The sequence below is a fragment of the Nomascus leucogenys genome, chromosome 4 (genome assembly GCF_006542625.1).
Source record: "Nomascus leucogenys isolate Asia chromosome 4, Asia_NLE_v1, whole genome shotgun sequence".
NCBI classification, from domain to species: domain Eukaryota; kingdom Metazoa; phylum Chordata; class Mammalia; order Primates; family Hylobatidae; genus Nomascus; species Nomascus leucogenys.
The window spans coordinates 53,381,692-53,405,475 of NC_044384.1; positions in this window are offsets into that span (position 1 = coordinate 53,381,692).

Here is a 23,784-nt window from a genome sequence, read left to right on the forward strand (position 1 = left end):
AGACAGTGCTTGGAAACGGTCCTGTACCCACAGCTAAAAGAGCTGGAGCGGAGACCTTGATCCATGGCCTAGGTGCTTGTCCAGGGCCCCTGCAGGGACATGGGGCTGCCTCCCTGTGCCCAGTGCACCATCTGCTCCATGTGCTTGATCTCAGAGCGGTTTAATGACATCTGTCCCAAGACATGTGCCACCCTAGGATACAGAGACACTAATGTATTCATGATGCACAAAGAACCTTTTCTGTCTAATACACACTTCACAGGACTTCACAAATCCAGAGGTTAAAAGGAATTTTCCTGAAAAAATAAATGCACAAACTAAGCTTTTCTGATAGGAATCCAAGCCAGCAAAGACTCCTCCTGAGAGTTGCCTGGGTCCCCAGGCTATGAGAAGGCATTTATCCCATGGAAGGGGCATATGCACCCCACTCTATGCCTCACCTGGAGGGCTGGGGCAGCTCCAATGTATAAACCCAAAGGAAATGGCACCCAGGCTGGGCTGAGCACTGACCTGACCACCTCAGGCTTTTCTGAAGGCACTCCGACTTCATGGGATTGGCAGTCAGAGCAGCCCTCTGTCCCTGAAGCCACTATCATAACGTGGTGTTCTCTCGCAAGGCTGCTCTGGGGGATGGGAAATCACAGAGCACTTTTCCCACCCACTATCACCAAACCTTCAAAACTGGCTTACCATCGGATGCAGTTGCTGATGCCTTTAATCCCAGCACTTTGGGAGGCTGAGGTGGGCAGATCACCTGAGGTCAGGAGTTCGAGACCAGCCTGGCCAACATGGTGAAACCCCGTCTCTACTAAAAAAACACAAAAATTAGCCAGCCGTGGTGGTGGGCACCTGTAATCCCAGCTACTCGAGAGGCTGAGGTAGGAGAATCACTTGAACCCGGGAGGCCGAGGTTGCAGTGAGCCAAATCGTGCCATTGCACTCCAGCCTGGACAACAAGAGTGAAACTCTATCTCAAACAAACAAACAAAATAACTGGCTTACCCTCTTGCTGTGGATAGAGCTGGAGGGCAGAAGCTGTGAGGGGTCCAGTAACATAGGTAATGCTGGCCACGTAGAGCTGCGTGGTGACTTCTAGGGGCCCAAGGCATCTTTGCCTTCATAAGGCCTTTCTTCCAAAAAATATTACAAATATATTTTGCGATTGCATTGATATGAAGATGTCTTAGTTTGTTTTCTGTTGCTTATATCAGAATACCTGAAACTGGGTCATTTATAAAGAAAAGGAATTTATTTCTTTCAGTTACGGAGGCTGAGAAGTGCCGGGTTGAGGAACCACATCTGGTGAGGGCCATCTTGCTAGTGGGGATGCTGCAGAGTTGCTGCAGGACATCACGCCACGAGGGGGCTGAGTGGGCTAACATACTAGCTCAGGTCTCTCTTCCTCTTCTTCTAAGGTCACCAGTCCCACTCCCGTGATAATCCATTAACCCATTAATCCTTGAATGGATTAACCCACTCATGAGGGCAGAGCCCTTGTGACCCAATCACCCCTTAAAGGCTCCACCCCTCAATCCTGCCACATTGGGGATTAAGTTTCAACATGAGTTTTGGTGGGGACATTCACAGCAGAGCAGGACACAAATATAATCCAGGCTGGGTTTACATGTTACATATTATATATATGAATCAAATGTATTGCTTCTTCTGATTTCAAAAGAATTTTAAGTTAAAACATTTTTGTAGGCCGTAGGCCCTGTGTTTGCTCTTGCTGGAAAAGTTGCCCTGAGACCAGGACAATTCAAGAGCCTACAGCCCATCCTCCTTAGGCTGGGCCAGCCATTTACCCTGGGGTGTTCAGTTAGTCAATTAAAAGAAACTTGTGCTGAAACAATACATTAGAGACAGGCTTCCCTTAACAAAAACTGAAGCTCCACTGTAAGAATAACATGAAAAGAAATGAAAGAAGTCAGATTTGAAAGAAGGTGTTGTAAGTTTATGGGTGGCCTTAATAAACATCCGCGTGTACAACCAAGAGGTGAGCCTGGTGTTTGATAATGGCTTTTAGCTAGGAAATGAGTTTGGTTTGAAAAAGGGATATTTTGAGAGGATAGAAAGAGCTTCTGTTTTATCTGGATAGATAACAAGCCCCTTTATAGTGTTTTATAAAATTTCCTTTAGTCCTCAGATGCTGGCTGAGTCCTGCCAGGCACCGTGCCAGACCTCAGGGTGAGGATGGCTGGGCCATGTTGTCTGCCTAGAGGGGGTTCACCCAGCAGCAGGGATGGAGGTGGAGGGCATCTGGATTTCATTCTGCAGGGAACAGGGAACCAGCAGAGCAGGACCAGCTACGCCATTCATGGGGTCTAGAGCAAAATGAAAGCGAAGGGCTCCTTGTTCAAAAAGCATTCAGAATGTCACAGCGGCAACATGAAAGCATTAAACCAAGTGCAGGGTGCTGATGGGGGGCCCGGTGTCACTGTACGGGCTGCTGGCCTGGGAAGCTGCCTGCCTGGTGCAGTTCGGGGTATGAATCTTGCCTGAACCAACTGCAACCTCCAGTCTGACATAGCGTGCTTGGATTGTACTTGGAGTGTCTTTATATTATTGCTATACTACTTTTTATTCAAATGTAAGATTTTAAAATATATATTTTGATCTTTTGTGGGATACTGACAAGGTTGTTTCTTTGAAAAAAAAAAAAAAGTTGTATGTCATTAAATACACAAATTATCCAACTAAACAGAAACTGACTCCAGAGACAACTTCTCCAGAATCTCTTCTTCAGATGGTGAGGCCCAGTCAATGATCCAGGGTCCCTCCCTGCAGCCAGGTGAAGAAGGCACAGAACTTACTGCTGAGGTCAGGAGCTGGCACTGCCCTTACAAACAGAACAGCAACATAGAAGGTTTAAGTCCTGCCAACAAAGAAGTTTTTAAATTCTCCTTCTACATATTCTACAGCAAAAGTGGCCAAATTAATCCCAAAACTTCCTAAGAAATTCTTTTACTGGCCTGGCGCAGTGGCTAACACCTATAATCTCAGCACTTTGGGAGGGCCTGGCCTGCAAATCGTTTGAGCCCAGGAGTTCAAGACCAGCCTGGGTAACATGGAGAGACCTCATCTCTATAAAAATATATAAAAAAAAAAAAAATTAGCTGGGTATGGTGACACACACCTGTAGTCCTGGCTACTTGGGAGGCTGAGGTGGGAGGATTGCTTGAACCTGGGAAGTCAAGGCTGCAGTGAGTGGTGATTGTGCCACTGCACTCCAACCTGCATAACAGAGTGAAACCCTGTCTCAAAAGAAAAAAGAAATTCTCTTACCCCATACCTAGGAGAAAGTAGAAGCTGGGGAGAAGAAAAGAAACCCCATTTTAAAATGATAGGCGAGGACCTATATTTTAGGAGAGCTCGAAGCTCCCCTTTGCCCTGAGCTCTGGGTTCTTCCAGCACTGCAGGGTCTCCTGTGATCTGCGGGATCAGTCATGAGTTGAGTTGCACAGGAGGGCCCACAGCAGGACAGAGTCTTCCCTCCTCCAAGCAGCCCTGGAAAGTAAAAGGGTCTGCTGTGCTCATGGTGCTGAGAAGCTAGCCAGGCCCTCTCCACAAGGCAGCAGGGAAGGTGGCAGCCTTGCAAAGGTAGGTGCGATTTCTTAGGTTATTTCTCTGGTGCTTACATTTCCACTGGAATGTGCAGAAGACTCCATGGAAGATTCAAAACTACCCTGAGGCAGAACAGGCAGAAAGGGGGAGCCTGGGCTCTGGAGGCACACGGCTTCACGGAGGGCTAAGCCTTGATTTGCTCATCTATAAAATGGGCATAATACTCCACTGCCACGAGTCACAGCAGTGCCATGACTGGGAAAATGGACATGAAGGCTTTTTAAAAACATATCTGGCACACAGGGAAGGTCTAACAAATATGGGCTAATTCCTGTCATTTCTGCCCAGTTCCCTAAAAGAAATATTCTAAAGTTGAAATATTCAGAGATGGCAAGGGGTTAGCAATGATTGGGGAGGAAGGCTGATTTTTCATACAATTATTGTTTTCATTTCCCCCAAAACCCCATATGAGATCCTGCCCAGTGGTACCAGGTGTCCCCTGTGAACTCACTGCCATGGATTGTATCTGTGTCCTTTGGCCTCTAGCAATGGGCCTGGATGGGGGCCTCAGAGATTCTCCTGAGCACAACGGCCCATCCCTGCAGCCCCTGCCCTGTTTAAGTCAGCAAGTGTCTTCAGGGGCCGTAACAATGGAAGCTACTCCCAAGAACACTGCCTCAGGTTTGACATCCCTCAACCATACTTTACCTGGTTAAATTAGCAACCGCACATCTGTCAAGGCACAAAAGCGGATTTTCTCCCTGCTATCATATAGAAGAATGAATGGAGAGGAAAATTATGTAATGGGTTTTTAGATCTGAACAACTGAGCCTTCTTGGGTCCCGAGCAGGTTGGAAATGAGAGCCTCTGGAGATAGGTGTGTGGGTAACTTTATAAGCTCTACTCTTACAGGGCATGACCTGGGCCCTGGGAACAACAAAGGACCCCTCGGTCGAAGCAGCTGGCTCTGCTGGCTGTTTGCTAAAAAAAAAAGTTCTTTATCAAAACTGCTGATACTCACTGGGAATCTCCAGAAGGGGAAAATAACCTGCAGTGTTCCCCAAACAAAATTTACCACAAAATACTCTTATCGAGGGAGTTCTGAATGAATGGCCACCAAGAGCCATTGATCTGAGGGCGTGAGGTGAAGGGAGAGCCACAGTTCTGGCCACAAGGAGAGTGCAGCAAGTAGGTCGGCGGGGCCACGCAGCCGCCATATTGGAGAAGCTGGACACGTGACCCCAACTAACAACGCGCAGGACGGGTGTCATGGACTGGGGTGCATCCTCCTTCCTTTTTCTCTAGTCTTTCTGAAAGTTTATGCCACTGGGTGTTCTCGTTGCTCCACCGTAGCACCAGTCAGAGAGGCTTTCCTGAGATTCTAGCCCCTCACACGGCTCCGAATGCCTGACCCCAGCCCACATTCAGGCCTGAGGCAAAAAAGGGGATCCCGAATTTTATGGGAGTATTTTCCACAACCAAACTTCTCATCATCAAATGGGATTTTTCAAAGGGATCATTCTCATTTTTTTAAAGGATAAGATTTATGGTTTGAAAGTAATGGCTGCCAACCTCATAAAATGAGGTTTAATATCACCAGAAACATTCTCACAATTGGCCAAATCCCCAAGACATTCATGAAGAGTGAACAGCCCTAGGCAGAAAAGGATTAAATCCGCTCAACGTCATAAAAATACACAATGAGCTCCACATCCTTTCTCATTTTCCAGTGATAGCCATGCTGGGCAGGGCATCTTGGGACTCCCTCTTCTCTTCTCACCGTTTCCCCTCCTGGCCTCCATGCTAAGCCGCGCGCCTTCTCTTCCAATGCTGGTCTCAGCCCCTGACACTGACCTGGAGCTGCACCAGGCCCCTCAGGATCAGTATCTTCTCTTGGCTCCTGAAGAACTGAGTGAATGTAGGATTTGTTACTAGGCATTAGGATACGGATTCATTAATTAATACAGACAAATTTAAAGCTTATATTCACCTTGCCTTGTGAGATATGTGAAAAACCCTGCTCTGCTTTATGGACTGTGACCTTGGGGAAATGACCTAATTGCTCTGAAAATGCTTATTGATCTGTTAAAATGAAAACATATAGAAAGGTAATTTTATTATTAATAGGTTGCCTTACTTAATATTCACTAAAATCCTATGCGATGAGTGACATTCCTCTCACAGAAATGAAGGAAACTGACACCTCACAGCCAGTAAGTAGTGAAGTTGGGATTCAAATCCTGACTTGTCGGATTCTCTAATCCATCATCTTTTTCCATAGACCTCCATCAGACCTTGAATGGAATTTTTAGAATATTAGGCAATGATATGCAAGAGGACTGAGAAAGGAAAGAACCTGATAGCAGAGGCATAGCCAGGGAGCCTGGTGCACTTATCCAGGGATGAGTCCTAAACCAAAGCAAAGACAGCTGGAATCGAGAGAGATTTTGTGGAGGCTGAGCCACCTTCACAGGGAGTGAGAAAGAGGGGAATAAGAAATTGGGAAAGATCAAACAAAACTGAGATTGTTGCGCCTAAAGGAACCAGGAAGTGATGGAAGAGATGAACATATTGAGGAAAGGGTGCCTTCTTGAGCAGAGGGACATCGAATGAAAATGTCTGGAAAGAATTTAAGAATTTAGATTTTGGTTTTCGAAGAAATTAGGGAAGGAAAATGAAGATGCGAAAAGCAGCCCCATCCATAATAGCTAAAGTCACAAACGTGGGGCGGGGGTCCCTCAGTATAGGAAGGAAAGCTGTGAGCTGAGAACAGGCTTGGGTGGAGGGGAGGAAGAGTGGTCAGAGGGCAGGAGACCCTGGCAGCACCCCAGGGCCACACTGGGCAGAGGTCACTCTCCCACCGGGGTGCTCAGAGTATCAAACAGAAGCTGCAGATAGGACATGGCTGTGGTAATCGGAAGGAAACTCGTTTTTAAGAGTGTAGTCTAAGTAGAGTGGTGAGAGTGCAGGTCAGATTACAGATGGTTAAAGAAAGATGCAGGGTAAAGAAAGAAGACAGAAGTCACAGACCATATGTTTAAGATATTTGGAAAAAGAAAGATAAAAAGGGAAACAGCAGGATTAAGCAGAGATTTTTTTCTTTTCCTTCAAGTTCCAAAATACTTGAATGTGTCGACCATAGAAAGGAGGGATCTAGTGAAAATGAAGACAGAGTAAAGAAAAGAGATTGTTGAAGAGACTGATTTCTAAGGAAGGCAAGAAGCATTTACAATGAGCCACTATATGCAAAGTATTATGTTCCGCACAGTAAGAAATAATGCAGAAAATGGTGTCTTCTCTAAGGAACTCCCAATTTAGAAGAAGAAATGACAGTTATGCAAATAATTCCCTTTTACAACAGTGTAAGTCCTATGTTAATGTTATGTTAACAATAAAGAGCTCTTGGAGTCCGGAGAGGACATTTGGGATGATGGGGGAAGGGATATTTCAAAAGGCATCACAGGAGAGAAAGTACTAAACTCAGCCTTGAACGGTTAGTAAGAATATAATTGGCAAAAGATAATGAGTAAGGAAAGAGGAATTTTGGCCACAAAAATGGAATTCATAGCAAGGGTAGAGGATTTGGTCTTAGAAAGGAGGGGCAATTCTCCAAGGGAGACTTGGGAGGAAGAATAAGTAGGAAAGATTAAGTGGATAAAGAGGTATTGTAAAGTAGAGAGGATAGGAGAGGAGAGAACTCATACCTGATGGTCTCTCCATACTTGTAGGAAAGCAGAGGGCCAGGGGTCAAGGCCAAGAGGAAAAAGATTTTAAATAGCGGTGAACATTCAGGTGAATGAAGTTAGAAACTCCCAAAACTTTGTCTAGCAAGAATTGGCACTCTGGGAATAGGAACTAGAATAGTAACTGTCGAGAGGACTGTAGCTTCCAGAAGTCTGATGGAGAAGATACTCTGGCCTATCCTCATATGGAAAATAATGAACAATGCTGATATACAGAAAGTACTGATGAGTTTGGCAAAAAAAAAAAAAAAAAAAAGTAAGTGACTGAAAACCAAGCAAAGGTGAGAGTGAAAGCCCAGAAAAATAAGCAGAATTCTAATGCCACCTTATATCTTAATAACATTTAGTCTAAAAGTAAATTTGAATTTTTATTTTCACAGCCTTGCTGGGTGAAAAAAACAGGGCCCGGTCAAGGTGGGGAGGCTAATAGAAGAGCCCCCTCCATAAATCTAGAACCTTAATGGGTTATATCTTCCAGTTAATTAACTAGGAAATAGATTCACCCACTCCCTCCCTCAAGGGGATGCAAGGAGTTTGCCTCTTTCAACCTTGAACCTGAGTAGAAGAAAAAAACCTCAAGTTGAATATTTAGTTAAAAGATGCCTATGACTGGTGGTTCCCCCAGATGCCTGGAAGAGCTAAGTACAAACCTTCCCAAGAGAAACTTACTCAGCCTAGCATCAAATAATTCCTACAGATATGAGCTCACAGTCAAAAACCACAAAATAGGCCAGGCATGGTGGCTCATGCCTGTAATCCCAGCACTTTGGGAGGCCTAGACAGGAAGATCACTTGAGTCCAGGAGTTCGAGACCAGCCTGGGTAACACAGGGAGACCTCAGCTCTACAAAAAATCAGAAAAATAAAAAAATTAGCCAGGCATGATGGTGCGCACCTCCAGTCCCAGCCACATGGGAGGCTGGCACAGAAGAATTGCTTGAGCCCAGGAGGTTGAGGCTGCAGTGAGCCAAGATTGCACGATTGTACTCTAGCCTGGGTGACAGAGTGAGATCTGTCTCAAAAAAAAAAAAAAAAAAAAAGTAATAATAATGTCTTATAGAGTTAAAAATTAGAACCAAAATATAAGACACAAATAGCACATGATCTAAGATTAGGGAAGGGGTTTGTTGATAGGATTTAAAGTATTCTGAACTATACACTATTTAGAGAGAAAAAATACTGATTAACTTCAGACTGATAAGTTAGAATTTTTAGAATAATAATAAAGAATAAAGTGTATCATTCCCAAGCTAGTAAGAATAAAATTACACAAGAAAAATAATGTCTATTCTAAAAAGAAGAAAGAAATGGGTGGACCTTGTTGGATCCAATTCAGACAATCCAAGAGAAAAAAAACAAAACAAAAAAAATTTTTGTGTGTGACACAGGAAAATTTGAACACTCACTGAATATTTAATGATATTAAAGAACTGCTATTTTTAAAGATGTAATAATGGTAATGTAGTTTTGTTTCATGAAAGACTTCTTAAATATTACTTACATACTGAAGAATTTATGAATAAAATAATATGATGGCTTGGTTTTGCTTAAAAACAATCCAGTGTTGGGTAATGGGGAAGGTATAGAGGATACATAAAATGAAATTTGTTGATCATTGCTGAAATTGAGAGATATTTCTCCACTTTTGTTATGTGTGTCAATTACCTATAATGAAAAGTTAAAGTAAGAAAATAAATATTGAAAAAATAAAAGAAGACAAGAAAAGAAAGATAAAGGAACAGAGAAGGTAAGATAAATAGAAAGCTTTTAATAAAATGGTAAATGTAAGTGCAAATATTTTAGGGATCACAATTAATATGAATTAAGTTTCAGCTTTAAAAATCCACCTATATGCTATTTATAGGAAACACATTTAAAGCATAAAAGTTTAAAAGTAAAAAGAATAGAAAATAATATTTCAGGCAAATACTAATCCAAGAAGCCAGTATATCTAAATTAAAAGCAGACAAGGTGGACTCTAATGTAAGAAGCATTACTAGGAAGAAACAGGATCACTACACAATGATTAAAGTTTTAGTTCCCTGGGAAAATATAACAATTTTAAACATGTATATACCTAATAACATAGCCTCTAACATATAAAGCAAAAATATATGCAATTACAGAAGAAATTTGCTTTTATGGTAGAAGAATTTATTATAACTGTCCCAATAATTAAAATATCAAGAATACTAAAAATAAAACCCAAAACTGTACAAATATAGAAGATTTGAACACTACAAAGTTGACTCAATATGTATTTACAAAAAAATTGTACCCAACAACTATAGGATACATTATTTTCAATGACAACTGAGCCAAAACAAGTTTCAACAATGTTTAAAGTATTGGTATTATACGGACCACACTGCTTGATGACAAGGCAGTTAAATGAGAAATTAATAGCAAAAAGATGATTTCCCAATGATTGAAAGGTTTTAAATGTGCTTATAAATAACAAATGCCTCAAATAAGCTAAAGCATGCAGCTTATTTTTTATTTATTTATTTATTTTGCGACAGAGTCTTGCTCTGTCACCCAGGATGGAGTGCAATGGTGCGATCTCACTCACTGCAACCTCTGCCTCCCAGATTCAAGCAATTCTCATGCCTCAGCCTCCTGAATAGCTGGGACTACAGGTGTGCGCCACCACACCTGGCTATTTTTTTTTTTTTAATTTTTTAGTAGAGACGGGGCTTCACCATGTTGGTCAAGCTGGTCTCAAACTCTTGACCTCAAGTGATCTGCCTGCCCCGGCCTCCAAAATGCTGGGATTATAGGCATGAGCCACCACACCTGACCATAAAGCATACAATTTATAATAGAATTAATCATCTAAGCATATGATTTAAGATAGAAAAAGAATTGGATAATCCCAAAGAAAGCTAAAAGAAAGAGATTGATGAAATAAAAGGCAAAAATATAATAGAATCAACACAACCAAAAATCATTTATTCGACAAAACTAATAAAATTGATAAATTTCTGGCAAGATTGATCAAGAAAAAGAGAAGACACAAGTAACAATGTCAGAAACAAAAAATGAGACATAAATACTGATGCTTCAGACATTATAAAGATTTAAGAGGTTATTATAAACATTATACCAGTAAATTTGAAAATGTAGATGAAACAAATTACTAGATAAATATGACTTTTCATAACAAACTCAAACTCAAGAGAACACAGAAAACTCAAATAGCCATAATCAGTACAAAAATTGAATCAACAGTTTAAAAATCTCCCTACAAAAGAAACATCAGGCTCAGATGCTTTTAGCCATAAGTTCTACCAACATTCAAGAAATGGGCACAGTGGTTCATGCCTGCAATCCCAGCACTTTGAAAGGCCAAGGTGGAAGGATCGCTTGAGACCAGGAGTTTGCGACCAGCCTGGACAACATAGTGAGACTCTGTCTCTAAAAACAAACAAACAAACAAACAAAAAAAAAAAAAAAGAAAGAAGGAAAACTAGTCTTAAATTATTTCAGAATAGAGAAAAGTAGGTAAGACTCACCATCTCATTTTAATGAGGCTTGCATAACTTTGGTAGCAAAACCAGATAAGAACAGTAGCTGAAAAAAGTTTGCAATCTCACTTATGAAATGTAGATGTAAAAATCATAAACTAGTAGCTACCTATGGTAAATGTAAGATGCTCACATTTTTTTTTTTTCTACTCTTTCCACTGAGACATAGAGTCTAATTTATTTCCTCTGAATCTGGGTTGGCTCTAGGAAAGTACCTAATAATAGAATATGGCAGAAGTGGCACTGAATGACTTCTAAGGCTAGTGAGCAGAAGCGTGTGGCTTTCATCTTAGTCTCAGAACACTCTGTCGAGGAGCCCTGAGTTGTCACGTAAGACATAAGACTGCCCTGAGAAGGCCAGCTAGAGAGGCATCGTGAAAGCACTGCAGTGACAATCTCAGGCAATTCCAGTTTTCTATCAATGGGCCAGAAATGTGAATGAGGCGCTCTTGAACCCACCAGACCAGCCCATCTGCCAGCTTAATACCACCAAGTGACCTCAACGAGTCCATAGGGAACGGGAATATTCCTGAGCTGAATCCTGCCCAGATTCCTAACCTGCAAAATGGTAGGTATAATAAAGTGGATATTGGTGTTTTTGTTTTTTTTTTTTTTTTTTTGAGACAGAGTCTTCTTCTGTCACCTGGGCTGGAGTGTGGTGGTGTGATCACGTCTCACTGCAACCTCTGCCCTCCTCCTACCACCTCCCTGGGCTCAAGCAATCCTCCTACCTCAGCCTCCTGAGTAGTTGGGACCACAGGCATGCACTACCATACCCAGCTACTTCTTTTATAGAGATGCTCTCACCACATTGCCCAGGCTGGTCTCAAACTCCTGGGCTCGAGGGATCTGCCTATTTCGGCTTCCCAAAGTGCTGGGATTACATGTGTGAGCCACTGTGCCCAGCCTGGATGTTTTTTAAATAACTAAGTTTTGAAGGTAATCTGTTATGCAGCAATAGACAACCAGAACACTCACGAACTCCAGCATTATATAAAATCATTATAAGCCAGGCACAGTGGCTCAGGCCTGTAATCCCAGCACTTTGGGAGGCAGAGCTGGGAGTTTGAGACCAGCCTGGGCAACATAGACAGACCTTATCACTACTAAAAATAAAAAAATAGCCAGGTGTGGTTACATGAACCTGCAGTCCCAGCTACTTGAGAGGCTGAGTCAGGAGGGTTGCTTGAACTCAGGAGGTTGAGGCTGCAGTGAGCCATGATTGTGCCACTGCACTCCAGCCTAAGCAACAGAAAGACTCTGTCACGAAACAAACAAGCAAATTTCAGGTGAGCTAAGGAGCTAAATGTGAAAAACAAAACTATAAAACTTTTAAAAGACATTAGAGGAAACTATGTTTATGAATTTTTATGTAGAAAGGGAAGATTTCTGAAACCAGACACAATTATACAAACTATCAAGGGAAAGATTAAAGAATGTAACTGTTAAAATTAATAACTTCTGTTCAGCAAAAGCCACCATAACGAAAAAATAAGCCAAAATTGGGAGAATATATTTGCAACACACATAAGTGACTCAAGATTGGTATCCAAAACATATAAAGAACACCCACCTATTAATCTGTCAAGATTTGAATAGGTGTGTCACCATGGCCAATTTGCACGTGAAAAAACCCATCCTCATTAACCAACAGGGAAATTCAAATAGAAACCACAGTGAGCTATCATTTCATGCCCACCAGGCTGGCAAATATTAAAAACGATAGCAAGTGTTGGTAAGGATGTGAAATGAGTGGTAGATCTATACTCCACCTGTCGGAATGTAGACTGGCCTAGCTACTTGGCAAACTGAAGATGTACAAATCATATCATCCAGCAACTTTACTTCTAGGGAAAGTCCTGAACAAGGAGCCGTGTCTAGAATGTACATAGCATAGCAAGGGAGTCTGGGAGAGTAAAAACCTGAAAACAACCTAAGTGTCCTTCACAATCAATGTGTCCATCACAATCAATGTCTCCACACAACGGGACTCAAGGCAGCAGTGAAACTGAACAACTCACAGCTGTGGCCAAATGATGCTTCTCAGGAGCCTGGTGTCCAGCAGAAAGAAGCATGTCACAGAAGGCTATGTCCTGTGTCATTCCATCATGTAAAGCCCAAAGATATGCAAACAGAAAGTTCTAGTTAGATGAAGAAAGGCGAGAGAATGGTGAATACACAACTCAGGATGATTAATTACTTTTAGTGTAGAGACAAAGGGACAGGAACGGGGTGGAGGCCACACAGGAAACTCCAAAGTTAGGAGCAGTAGCCTTTTATGAAAGGTGGGTGTGGGGTGCATGAATGCTCCCAGGATCATTATTCTTTTATTCTATTCAATATTATTATTTAACACTGTTGGAGTCCCCACGCCCACCACCCGCCCCAGGATTGGAGACTGGCATGGTCCAAGGTGCCGCTACAGAACAGCTCTTCCCACTGTGACCAGAGCATCGAGTCAGACGGCTTCCAGGGCAACATGCTGCCGGATTCTTCAGTCACCTCCCAGGAATAAGAAAAGCCTTCTCTTTTCCTTTCCAAGCAGGTTTTCCACCTGAGCTAGATCCAGGGAAATCTCCGACTCTACTGGATAAAGGGTGATGTATGTGTGAACTGTGCGTGTGGCCAGAGGAGGAATGGAGAAGGACAACCAGAGGTGAAGAAAGAGTGCTGGTTAGGACCAAAGACAAGCCGCAAAATAGGAGAGGTTATGGGAAAGCTCCTCACAGCACCCAGGGAACACGAGGATCAACGCTGAATGCACCAATTACCACACATTGCATCTACACTTAGGGCCTGATGAAACCAGCTTGATTCTGGCCAACAGCCAGGGGAAGAAACCCCACTGGGCCCACTTTCACAATGCCCTTGAGGATGGGCCTGGTAAATGGGCACCTTGGAAGGAAGAATAAAGGGTTCTGTCCATTCCTGCCAACTTCTTATCCATGCAAGGTCCTAGCATCAATTAAAAATGCCCCATCCTGTTTGGCCTGTCTGCCAGGGGGCAGGGTGGAATACGCTTGCCTCATCTAATACCAGGGATTGCTCTGCCTTCATTTCTCCTAAAGCAAAACTTGGCACTGGCCCCCAGCGTGGCAGAAAGACAAGCCCGTCCCTCCCAGGTCATTCATTCTTGGCCTCAGCTTGGGCAGAAAGGTAGAAGACGCATGAAGCACCTCGGGAAAGGAGCCCACGAAGCTGGCCCAACTTCTCCAACCTCAGGGTTGGTATCAAAGGGCTGGAGGAACCACTGTGGCTCCAGTTTGCCTGACTTCAGAACTCCATCGATTAGGACTTTTTGGTTTTTATCCCATTCGTTTGTTAAGTTTCTAATCAGAAAGAATCAGCAAAGCAGCCTTTATGGTGCAATAATTCTGCATGTCTTGTTATAAATATCCCCAGGCAAAGTTAGGGTTATTTCATATGACTATCAAAGTAACACGCCCGCTTCAGTTGCAACAAGGAATCTGTGAGGACTAGCAAGCAGGAAGCTTACCAGCTGCATTGTAAGAGGCCTTTCTTTTAATAAAATGGGCACATATTTACCTATAAAAGAGAATGACCAGCTGGGCACATTCAGAGCCCATGTGACGTAAAGATACACAGAGAGAAGCCACATTATTTATGGAATTAAAAAAAAAAAAAAAATTCGCCCATCCACCCACTTCCCAGGAACAGCCCTCAGTTGTGGGTTTTGGCGACATTGATGTTTACAATAAACTCCCAGAGTTCAAAGGCTCCAGGTCCAGTACCAGAGGCCTTGGATCTAAAGAAGATGCTGTGGTCTGGTTTTCTTAAATGGAGAATGAAGACCCTCCTTCCCTTCCTCTGAACAAACCTCTGATGAAAGTTTGAAATTGTTAAATCCACGAGGAAACGATACTCCTATGGTTCTGTTTCATTTACTGCATTCGATCTTGGTTATTTAGACCCTGATGAGGTTCAGCAGGGACACGAGTGAGCTCACAGAGGGGCAGGACAGAGGCAACAAACCCCCGCACTGTTCTTTCCTGTGCAAACTTGCTGCTCGGCCTCTTAAGATTTCCAAACTGCAGCCTCCCTACCAGGGAGGACGGCACAACTTTTTTTTCCCCTCAAACTTCCCCAAAGCTGCAAGTTTGTTCTGGCTAAGAGGGAAATGTCTGTGAGGGGTCCGATTTGGTAAGAAGCTTATTTGTTCACTTATGTTTGTAGTTCACTAAGCACTTCACCTGCCCTAGCCTCTGTGAGGACATTTGCATATTGAACCATCCCAATTTGCATATATAGCAGGCACCTTTCCTCTTTGGACAGATCACCCCGCTGAGGCTGGACAGGGGAGTAACTGCCCAACAGCACATGCTGCCCAGTCACTGGGGCCTTGGGAGGCTGCCTGCACCTGTCCCTAATGTTTCCCATTAGAACCCTTCCTGTCCCCCTTCCTCAGGACTTTCCACTATCCAGGTGGGGGAGAAACACACACGCCTGTGAGCTGTGACATGGACCCACCTGGAGGCGGCTCCTCAGGCTCTTGGTCTATGGATATAGCAGCTGTGGGTCCTCCAGTCAAATCACAGATCTAGATTTTGAGTAGGGAAATATGGGCCCTAGCTGTAGGGCCACAGGGACCCTCCCTCTGCCCTTTTTACCTCAAACCGTCTGCCTCTATCTGGAGCCCCAAGTTTTATATCCCCCAGGCGCTAATTAAAGGCCTCCCTTGGAGACCTTCCTGGAGTGCATTTCAGGGCAGCTCCCCCACTCCCATCCCACGCTGAGGTGGAGAATGAATGTATTTATCCTTCTGATCTCCATGGCCACATTTCTGAGCTGTGAGAAGATGTGGCCTGACACGTGGCCTGTGTGCCAGGGTGGAAACAGGAGAGGTGGTGTGGGGAGCGGGGCACAGGCAGCTGCTCCTCTGCTGGGTTCTGCCCTGCATCTGCCCCCTGAGTGGTGTCCATGGGCCAGGTGAAACCCAGACCTCCTCTTCCAGCCTGGACCGTGGCTGCCACACCGGCAGCCCTGGGGAGAGAGAACTAATTTCCTTCGCACCCAAAGTGCACACCAGTGAAGGCATAACCTCCTCGGGGCTCAACCCGGCACCCATGGCTATACTTGGAAGGGATTTCTTCTCTCAAATCCCTTCCTATAACAGACAGACTAGCCTAGTAGATAACAAACTCGTTCTAGCAAAATGACCAGAGAGCCAGTTGCTGGTTAATGGGTTGGTGCAGGGGTATAAAACTTGGGGCTCCGGTTAGAGGCAGAGGGTTGGAGGTAAAACAAGTCTATCTGCCTCGATTGTAGAGCCGGAGGCTTCATCCCCCCGGACAATAGGATAATGAAAGGGGAGACACCGATCTTCCTCGAGTTTCTAGCTTGAGAGACAACAGGGAATCCTTTTGGGGAGTGATGGCTGGGATACCAGACTTCCATCAACCTGCGGGGGGAGAAGGGTCTCAGCAGGTGAGGAGATGTAGGGAGCTCTCTGGTCAGAACTGCATGTGAATAAGAAGGGCTTTCAGGAGGCCCATTGACAGATGCCTAGAAAGCTTGGGGCAGAATGCATTTGAAAATGCTTAACCCGGGTTTAAGACTGAAACAGCACAAGCAAACCTGCTGCCTGTGGCTTTCACAAGGCCAGTTTAAAGGGTCTCCTGTGCTCAGTTTCCACCTGACCCCTCTGGGGAAGCCCAGAGGAACATGCCTGTGACTCAAAGGGTGGCCTGTGCTGCCACCAACTGTCAAGAGGACACTGCCAGGCTCTGCCAAGCTGCTTGGGGTCCCGCTGACTTCCAGACTTTCCGCTCCAGAGGAGCTAAAACAAGATGATAAAATCCCTAATTATGGCCTCTGTAGGTACTTCTACTCTCAGGCCCATGCTAGCTGCCAGGCAGCTAAGAGGCTCCCTGGGTGCTGAGTGCCCAGGGAGGAGGCCCTGCTGGCTGAGACCTCTCATCCAGCCTGGGCCCACAACCCCTCCATCTCCAAACCTCTCACCAGTCATGAGTTTTCCCCCAAGCGAGGCTGCAGTCAAGGGGCACTTGTTGCCTGTTACCAAAAACACAAATCCCAAAAGTGGGACCTTAGTGGATACGTGTGAGGCTGTCTATAGATAACCCAGAGTTGTGCCTGCCCTCACCCACCCCCACCAACCCTACCAAGGAGGAGGAAAGGATGGGATTGGGGTGGAGGAGACCCCAGAATGGGGAGCAGCAAGGATTCTCTTCAAATACTGATTTGGCAGCAAGGCAGTGACCCCTCACTGGCTGTTCCCTCGGTGGTGGTAACTGGCAGGTAGGCAGGGCCACCCCGAGATGCTTTATCATTAGATCTGCGACCTGTGAAAGACCAAATCAGATGGACGAAGATGATTGTGTACGTGCATGAACGGGGGGCCAAGTGGAAACTACATGAAAGCCGGGACCACCCATACTTACATTCAAATAGGCACTATCTTTCAGGAGCACCAATTTATTATGATTTAAAGAGCTCCCGAGTCAAGGGAGTTTGAGATACATGTTCTGTGCAAAGCCACCAGCGGGGTCTGACAAGACAGTCTAGTTAACTCCTGTACTCCTTAGCTTAGCTCACAAAAGCTGTCACTCTGCACTCTGAACCAGACATGCCCCAGCCTTAATTAACAAACAATTTTCTAAATAAGACATGGCATGACACCTTCAGCATTTGCCTAGAAAACCTTCCTGCTCAGCCTAAGTCACTCCTATTTATTCTCCAGGTCTCATGTAAAAAACACCCCAGTCCCTGTCTCTTCCGGAGTAGGCCCTCCTCCTGCATGGCCCACAGGGCCTGGCACATGCCATCACAGCACCCAGCATGCCCCATGTCATTATTTAGTGATAGATGTGTCTCCCTGATTTGGCTCATCTCTGTGTACCCATCACAGTGCTGGGGGTACAATGGATATGTGACAAAATAAGGGTATCACTAACTGTAAGCTATTCAATAAACACTCTTTTCAAGCAGACAAGGAAACAGAAAGGCAGAATGTGAAAGAAATAGAAGTTGAGGCAAACAACAAATCTCCCACAGCTCTCGGGCCATACACTACCTGCACCGTCACCTGCTGTGTGTGCCTCACAAAGGCATTCTGATGTGAATCAAAATGGAAATTCAGAATATGAAAGATGTGTGAAGCTGGGCATGGTGGTGCACACTTGCAGTCCCAGCTTCTTGGAAGGCTGAAGTTGGGAGGATCACTTGAGCCTAGGAGTTCAAGACCAGCCTGGGCAACATAGCCAAATCCTGCATCTTAAAAAAAAAAAGTGTGAGAATTTGCTTAGAAATGTTGAAGACAGGACAGACTTTAATAACCTCTCCTTTGAAAGTAAGACCAGATAGAGTGAACTGTGGGGTGTTAGCCCCTCTAACTGGAAGAATGGTGGTGTTTCTGTCTAGCAGTCAATTCGGATTTCTTCCAACCCCTCATTGCACTAACCTCTTTAAATGCAGTTAATGTATGTAGTCAGCTAATTTGTCCATTGTTTTAGGTTCAGACCCAGTTCTTACATTTATCTGGCTCAAAAACGAAGTGACGTTGCCAGGGTGCATTAGAAAATTTTTTTAAATACTACCAGTGTTCCTAGAAATTGTGCATTAATCAAAATGAATTCTAGTGCTGTGTCCTCAGGCAAACTACCTCATCTCTCTGGGCTTCAAGTCCTCATTCTGAAATCTGACTCTATGGCTAGAGTTCAATCCAGTTTTAAAATTCCTAAGCCTGGATTGGATCTGATCCTTAGGCAATGCAGTTTTAAGCAAATCTAATACACAGAAAAGTCCAGGTTTACTAAAAATCAAGGAAGGGGTTTGGGAGTACAGCACTTCTCAAAGTTATAATGCCAATCACCTAGGGATCTTGTTAAAAGGCAGATTCTCACTGAGCGGCTCTGAGGTGGGGCCAGGGTTAGCATTTCTAATAAGCTCCCAGGTGATGTCTAGGCTGCTGGTCTGTGGACCATACTTTGAGTAACATGCCTGCTATGCTAAAACCTCAGATTATCTTGCCAAGGCCAGGATGACCAATTTCACCAAAAAGCAGCAGGGGAAGAGAGGAGGGGAAGGTGTATTCATTTGCTAGGGCTGCCATAACAAAGCACCACAGACTGGGTGGCCTAAACAACAGAAATTAATCTTCTCACTGTTCTGAAGGGCCAAAAATCCAAGATCAAGGTGTTGGCAGGGGGGCAGTTGCTTCTGAGGACTGTGAGGCAAGACTGGTCCATCCAGGCCTTTCTCCTTGACTTGGAGATGGCCAACTTCTCCCTCTTTCTTCACATGAAGTAAGGACACACACACCCTGTGTGTGTTTCTGTGTCCTTATCTCTTCCTCTTATAAGGACACCAGTCATTGGATTATGGCCCATCCTGATTCTGTCACTGTGACTTAGCTCTTTAAAGGCCTTACCTCAGAATGCAGTCACCTTCTGAGGTGCTGGGGGTTAGGGCTTCAATGCATAAATTTGGGGAGGTCACAATTCAGCCCATCACAGATGGGGATCTTCCACCCATTGTCCTGCTCTTCCTTGAGATGGCTGCTAGACGGGTTAGCCACATGCTGGGTAGTGATTAGAACCAAGCAACTTGTTCTTCAGAGTTGCTCATAAACCCTGTGGACTCTGCAATAGTACCATCAGTTAGATACAGTCAGAGCTGACCGTAGAGTGATATCAGTGTTAATTAATAGATTGATGTTGCATGCTTCATGGTTTTACTGCTGGCCCTGTCTTGCTCAACACATTTATGCACAAGTTGAATGAACACAGAAAGCATGCTTATGAAATTTGTGGATGACAGAAGGTTGAGAGGGAAAACCAATTGTATAGTTGATTAAAGAACTTGAACTCAAATGTTCTCAGTAAGTGACAGAATCAAAATGGTTGTGACCAGCTAAGAATAACAGGCCTAAACAAACAAAATGAAATATAACCAGATATATTTAAACTTTCCTCTTTAGGTTGATCAAGGCAACTATCAGTTAGAATGGCGCATCCCAAACTTCAGTGTGCATCACAGTCCCTGGGGGATCTTGCTAGAAAGAAGCATCTCATTCAAAAGGTCTGAGGTGGGGGCCGGGCGTGGTGGCTCACGCCTGTAATTCCAACACTTTGGGAGGCCGAGGCAGGAGGACTGCTTCATCTTAGGAGTTTAAGACCAGCCTGGGAAACATACTGAAACCCCATCTCTACAAAAAACCCAAAAATTAGCTGGATGTGGCCGGGCACAGTGACTCACGCCTGTAATCCTAGCACTTTGGGAGGCTGAGGTGGGAGGATTGCCTGAGCTCAGGAGTTTGAGACCAGCCTTGGAAACATGGTGAAACCCCATCTCTACTAAAATACAAAAAATTAGCCGGGTGTGGTGGTTGGTGTCTGTAATCCCAGCTATTCAGGAGGCTGAGGCGGGAGAATCGCTTGAACCCAGGAGGCAGAGGTTGCAGTGAGCCGAGATTGCATTCCTGCACTAGCCTGGACAACAGAGTGAGACTCTGTCTCAAAAATAAATAAATTTAAAAATAAAATAAAATAAATTAGCAGGATATGGTGGCACATACCTGTAGTCCCAGCTACTCGGGAGGCCGAGACAGGGAGATCACTTGAGGTCAGGAGTCGAGACCAGCCTGGGCAACATGGCGAAACTCCATCCCTACTAAAAACAAACAAACAAACAACAACAACAACAACAAAAAATATATATATATATACATACACACACACACATATATATAAATTAGCCAGGTATGGTGGCACACACTGGTAGTCCCAGCTACTCCAGAGGCTGAGGCAGGAGAATCGCCTGAACCCAGGAGGCAGAGGTTGCAGTGAGCCGAGATTGCACTATTGCACTCCAGCCTGGGTGACAGAGCAAGACCCCATCTCAAAAAAAAAAAAAAAAAAGTCTGGGGTGGGGCTTGTATCCTGCGTTTCTTGCAAATTCCCAGTTGATACCAATGCTGCTGGTCCATGGGCCACACTGAATAGTGAGAGTGAAAAGTGCTAGGGTGATTAATCACAGTCTTACTTTGTACCTACAGAATTATGGAATTCTAAGTAGTAAATGGGCACATTGTCTTTCCTACTCCCCAAGCCCCACCTGCTGTGCTGCATTTAGTGTGGGGAGCCATATTTTAATGTGGCCTTTATGATATTAGAATACAACCAAGAAAACAATAAAAATACAGAGAAATCTAGAATCTCCACTGTGAGAACTGAAAGAGCTGGGATCCATCAGCCTGGAGAAGGGAATAGTAAGTGTAGGAAAGAAAATGGGTAGCTTTCCTTAGAGTTTTAAAATACTGCTAGGTGGGAGAGAGTAGCCTTAAGCATTTAAAGAAAATCTCAGTGTAGGGTGTAGGGATCAAGAGTCCAGGCTCTGAGGTTAGACAGATCTACGTTCAAATCTTAACACCACTTTCTCTGTGACTTCCAGTAAATTACCTAGTCTCCTGACACACCAGTGTCTTTATCATATAATAAAAATATTAAGAGCAGTAGCCATCTGTATCAGTTAATTCGGCTGTTAACTGCTATCACAGAAATAATGTGTTAGTGGCTTACACATCAGAGCCTTATTTCTCACTTGTGTGTAATCCAAAATGGGTGTTCTGGATTAGCAGGCAGTTTTGCACTAAACAAAGATTCAGTGACATAGGGCTCCTTCCATCTGGTGGCTCTGCCATTTTCATCACCAACCTACCAAGGTCACCATGAAAGGGAAAGAGCATGCAAGATCATGCATGGAGGCCGGGCGCAGTGGCTCATGCCTGTAATCCCAGCACTTTGGGAGGCTAAGGGGGTAAGATCGCTTGAGCTTAGAGTTCGAGGCCAGCCTGGGCAACATAGCGAAACCTCGTCTCTACTAAAAATACAAAAATTAGCTAGACATGGTGCTATGTGCCTGTGGTCTCAGTGACTCGGGAGCCTGAGGTGGGAGAATCACTTGAGCCCAGGAAGTCAAGGCTTCAGTGAGCCAAGATCGTGTCACTGCATTCCAGCCTGAGTGAGAGAGCAAGACCCTGTCTCAAATAAATAAATAAAAAGCTCATGCATGGCAGGTTATCATGAGCCGTATCTGAAAGTGTCACACATCCCTTCTGCCTACATGTCATTGGCTGGACCTCAGGCACCAGGCCACATTTAACTATGAGGAGGCTTAAAAATGTAGTCTAGCTGCACAGCCAAGGGAAAACGAGTTCAGTGAATAGCTAGCCCCTCTCTGCCACTCTCTATCACAAGGCTGTTGTGAGGATTAAGTTAGATAACGCGGGTAAGATGCTTAGTTTGACACAGTATCTGATACATAGGGGTCAGCAAATTGCTACTGTTATGTGCTTTCGGAGGAAAAAAGTAAGTCCCAAATATTAAATTGCAGGAAGACAGATTTCAAAATCAAACCAAGACAGAACATGAAGAGTAACAGGACAGTTCAATTGTGAATTCTAGGATAAGGTAGAATTATTCAAGTAGAAGGCTTGCTGCAGGGATGCTGAAGGGAATTCCCTTAGTAGATGGAATGCTGAGCTGGGTAACCTTTAGATATGCTCAGGAATATCAAGAACCTTGGGTTTCACACATGTGGCTTGATTCTAAGTGGATTTATGCTTAAGTGTGGTAGACTAGACCACATCAGCATCGTCATTCTTTGTAACCTAGTCTGCGTCTTAATAGTCAATATCGCTCAGTAACCTTGGAATAGACTTAAGCAGATAGAGGTTACAAAACCCTTTCTTTTGCTTGGTTTGACATCTCTCTCTCCTTATCTCCATGCCTACCTCTGCATCTTTCCAAAAGATGAGTTAAAATTTAATCTTGGGTACCTCAGATCTGAGTACTCCCTAGAGATAATTGAAGAGACTGGGTCATGAAAGAAATGTGAGAATCTAGTAGCTGATTTTTCCTATGTTAACATCTTAGGTCAAGCCTGCTGTTTTCGGATCTTTACAGACTGCGTTAGATAGATTTTTCTGCAAGATTCTCCCTAGAGTATATATGGAAACTTTCAAGGGCCTTTTCCCCAAACCCCTGCCAACTATTGGTCTAGTTATTCAATACATTCATAGATAGTAGACAGAGGATGGCTTTTTAAAATTATAGTAGGTAAAACACATATTCTTTTAAAAATTAGTTAAGATCTGTTTAATATTCTAGGCACAAAAGAAATCTGATAAAAATCTGCACTGCCCGTAGTGATCTTCAATTTACAACTTGCCACCAACTCCCAGTTCCAGAGGTTAATGCCCAATGGTGGCATGTGCGGTTAAGCCAATAAAGCTACTCTTGATATTTCTCTAATTTCCAAGTCTCCTCGGTGATGCATCTCTCCCCAGTCATTCTGAGTTTTGCTCCCTCCTTTCCATCTCCAATAACACAGGTCTCCACCTGAAAAGCAAGCCTGCCAGTTTCAGATCAATTAACTTGTTTGGTTTAGTGGTACCAGACCCCTAGCTGCTTTTGGAAGCAGACCGAGAACAGTTACTGACATTTTCCAAATATTAGCATGTTCTCATTTTAGGAGAACTAGAGTCTCCTGAAGTTCTTGGAGATAGAACCTTGGTATGTTTATATTTAAAATGTTCTAATACTTGGTATCTGTTAGAATCAACACTTCCACATGAAATACATTTATGATTTGCTCATAGTGTGGAGAATTTCCTTAAGAACTGTTAACATGTAAACAGTGTGCGAAATCTCAAGTCATCTGAATACATTCACTTGACTATACGGTACTACTCTAAACACCAGGACGACACTGTCTTAACCACACCAAAGACATTTCTCAGGACAGTCACCTACTGGGAACTTCCCAACCTTGCCTGAAGTGGAAGAGAAGTGAAAAAAGGTGAAAACCAGTCTCTTGACAGACCTCAAGATTCTATTTCCAGTGTAAAGAGACACAAAATCAACCCCTACACATCTTAGCCATAAGATTTTCACTATTATTAAAGCCAGGGAT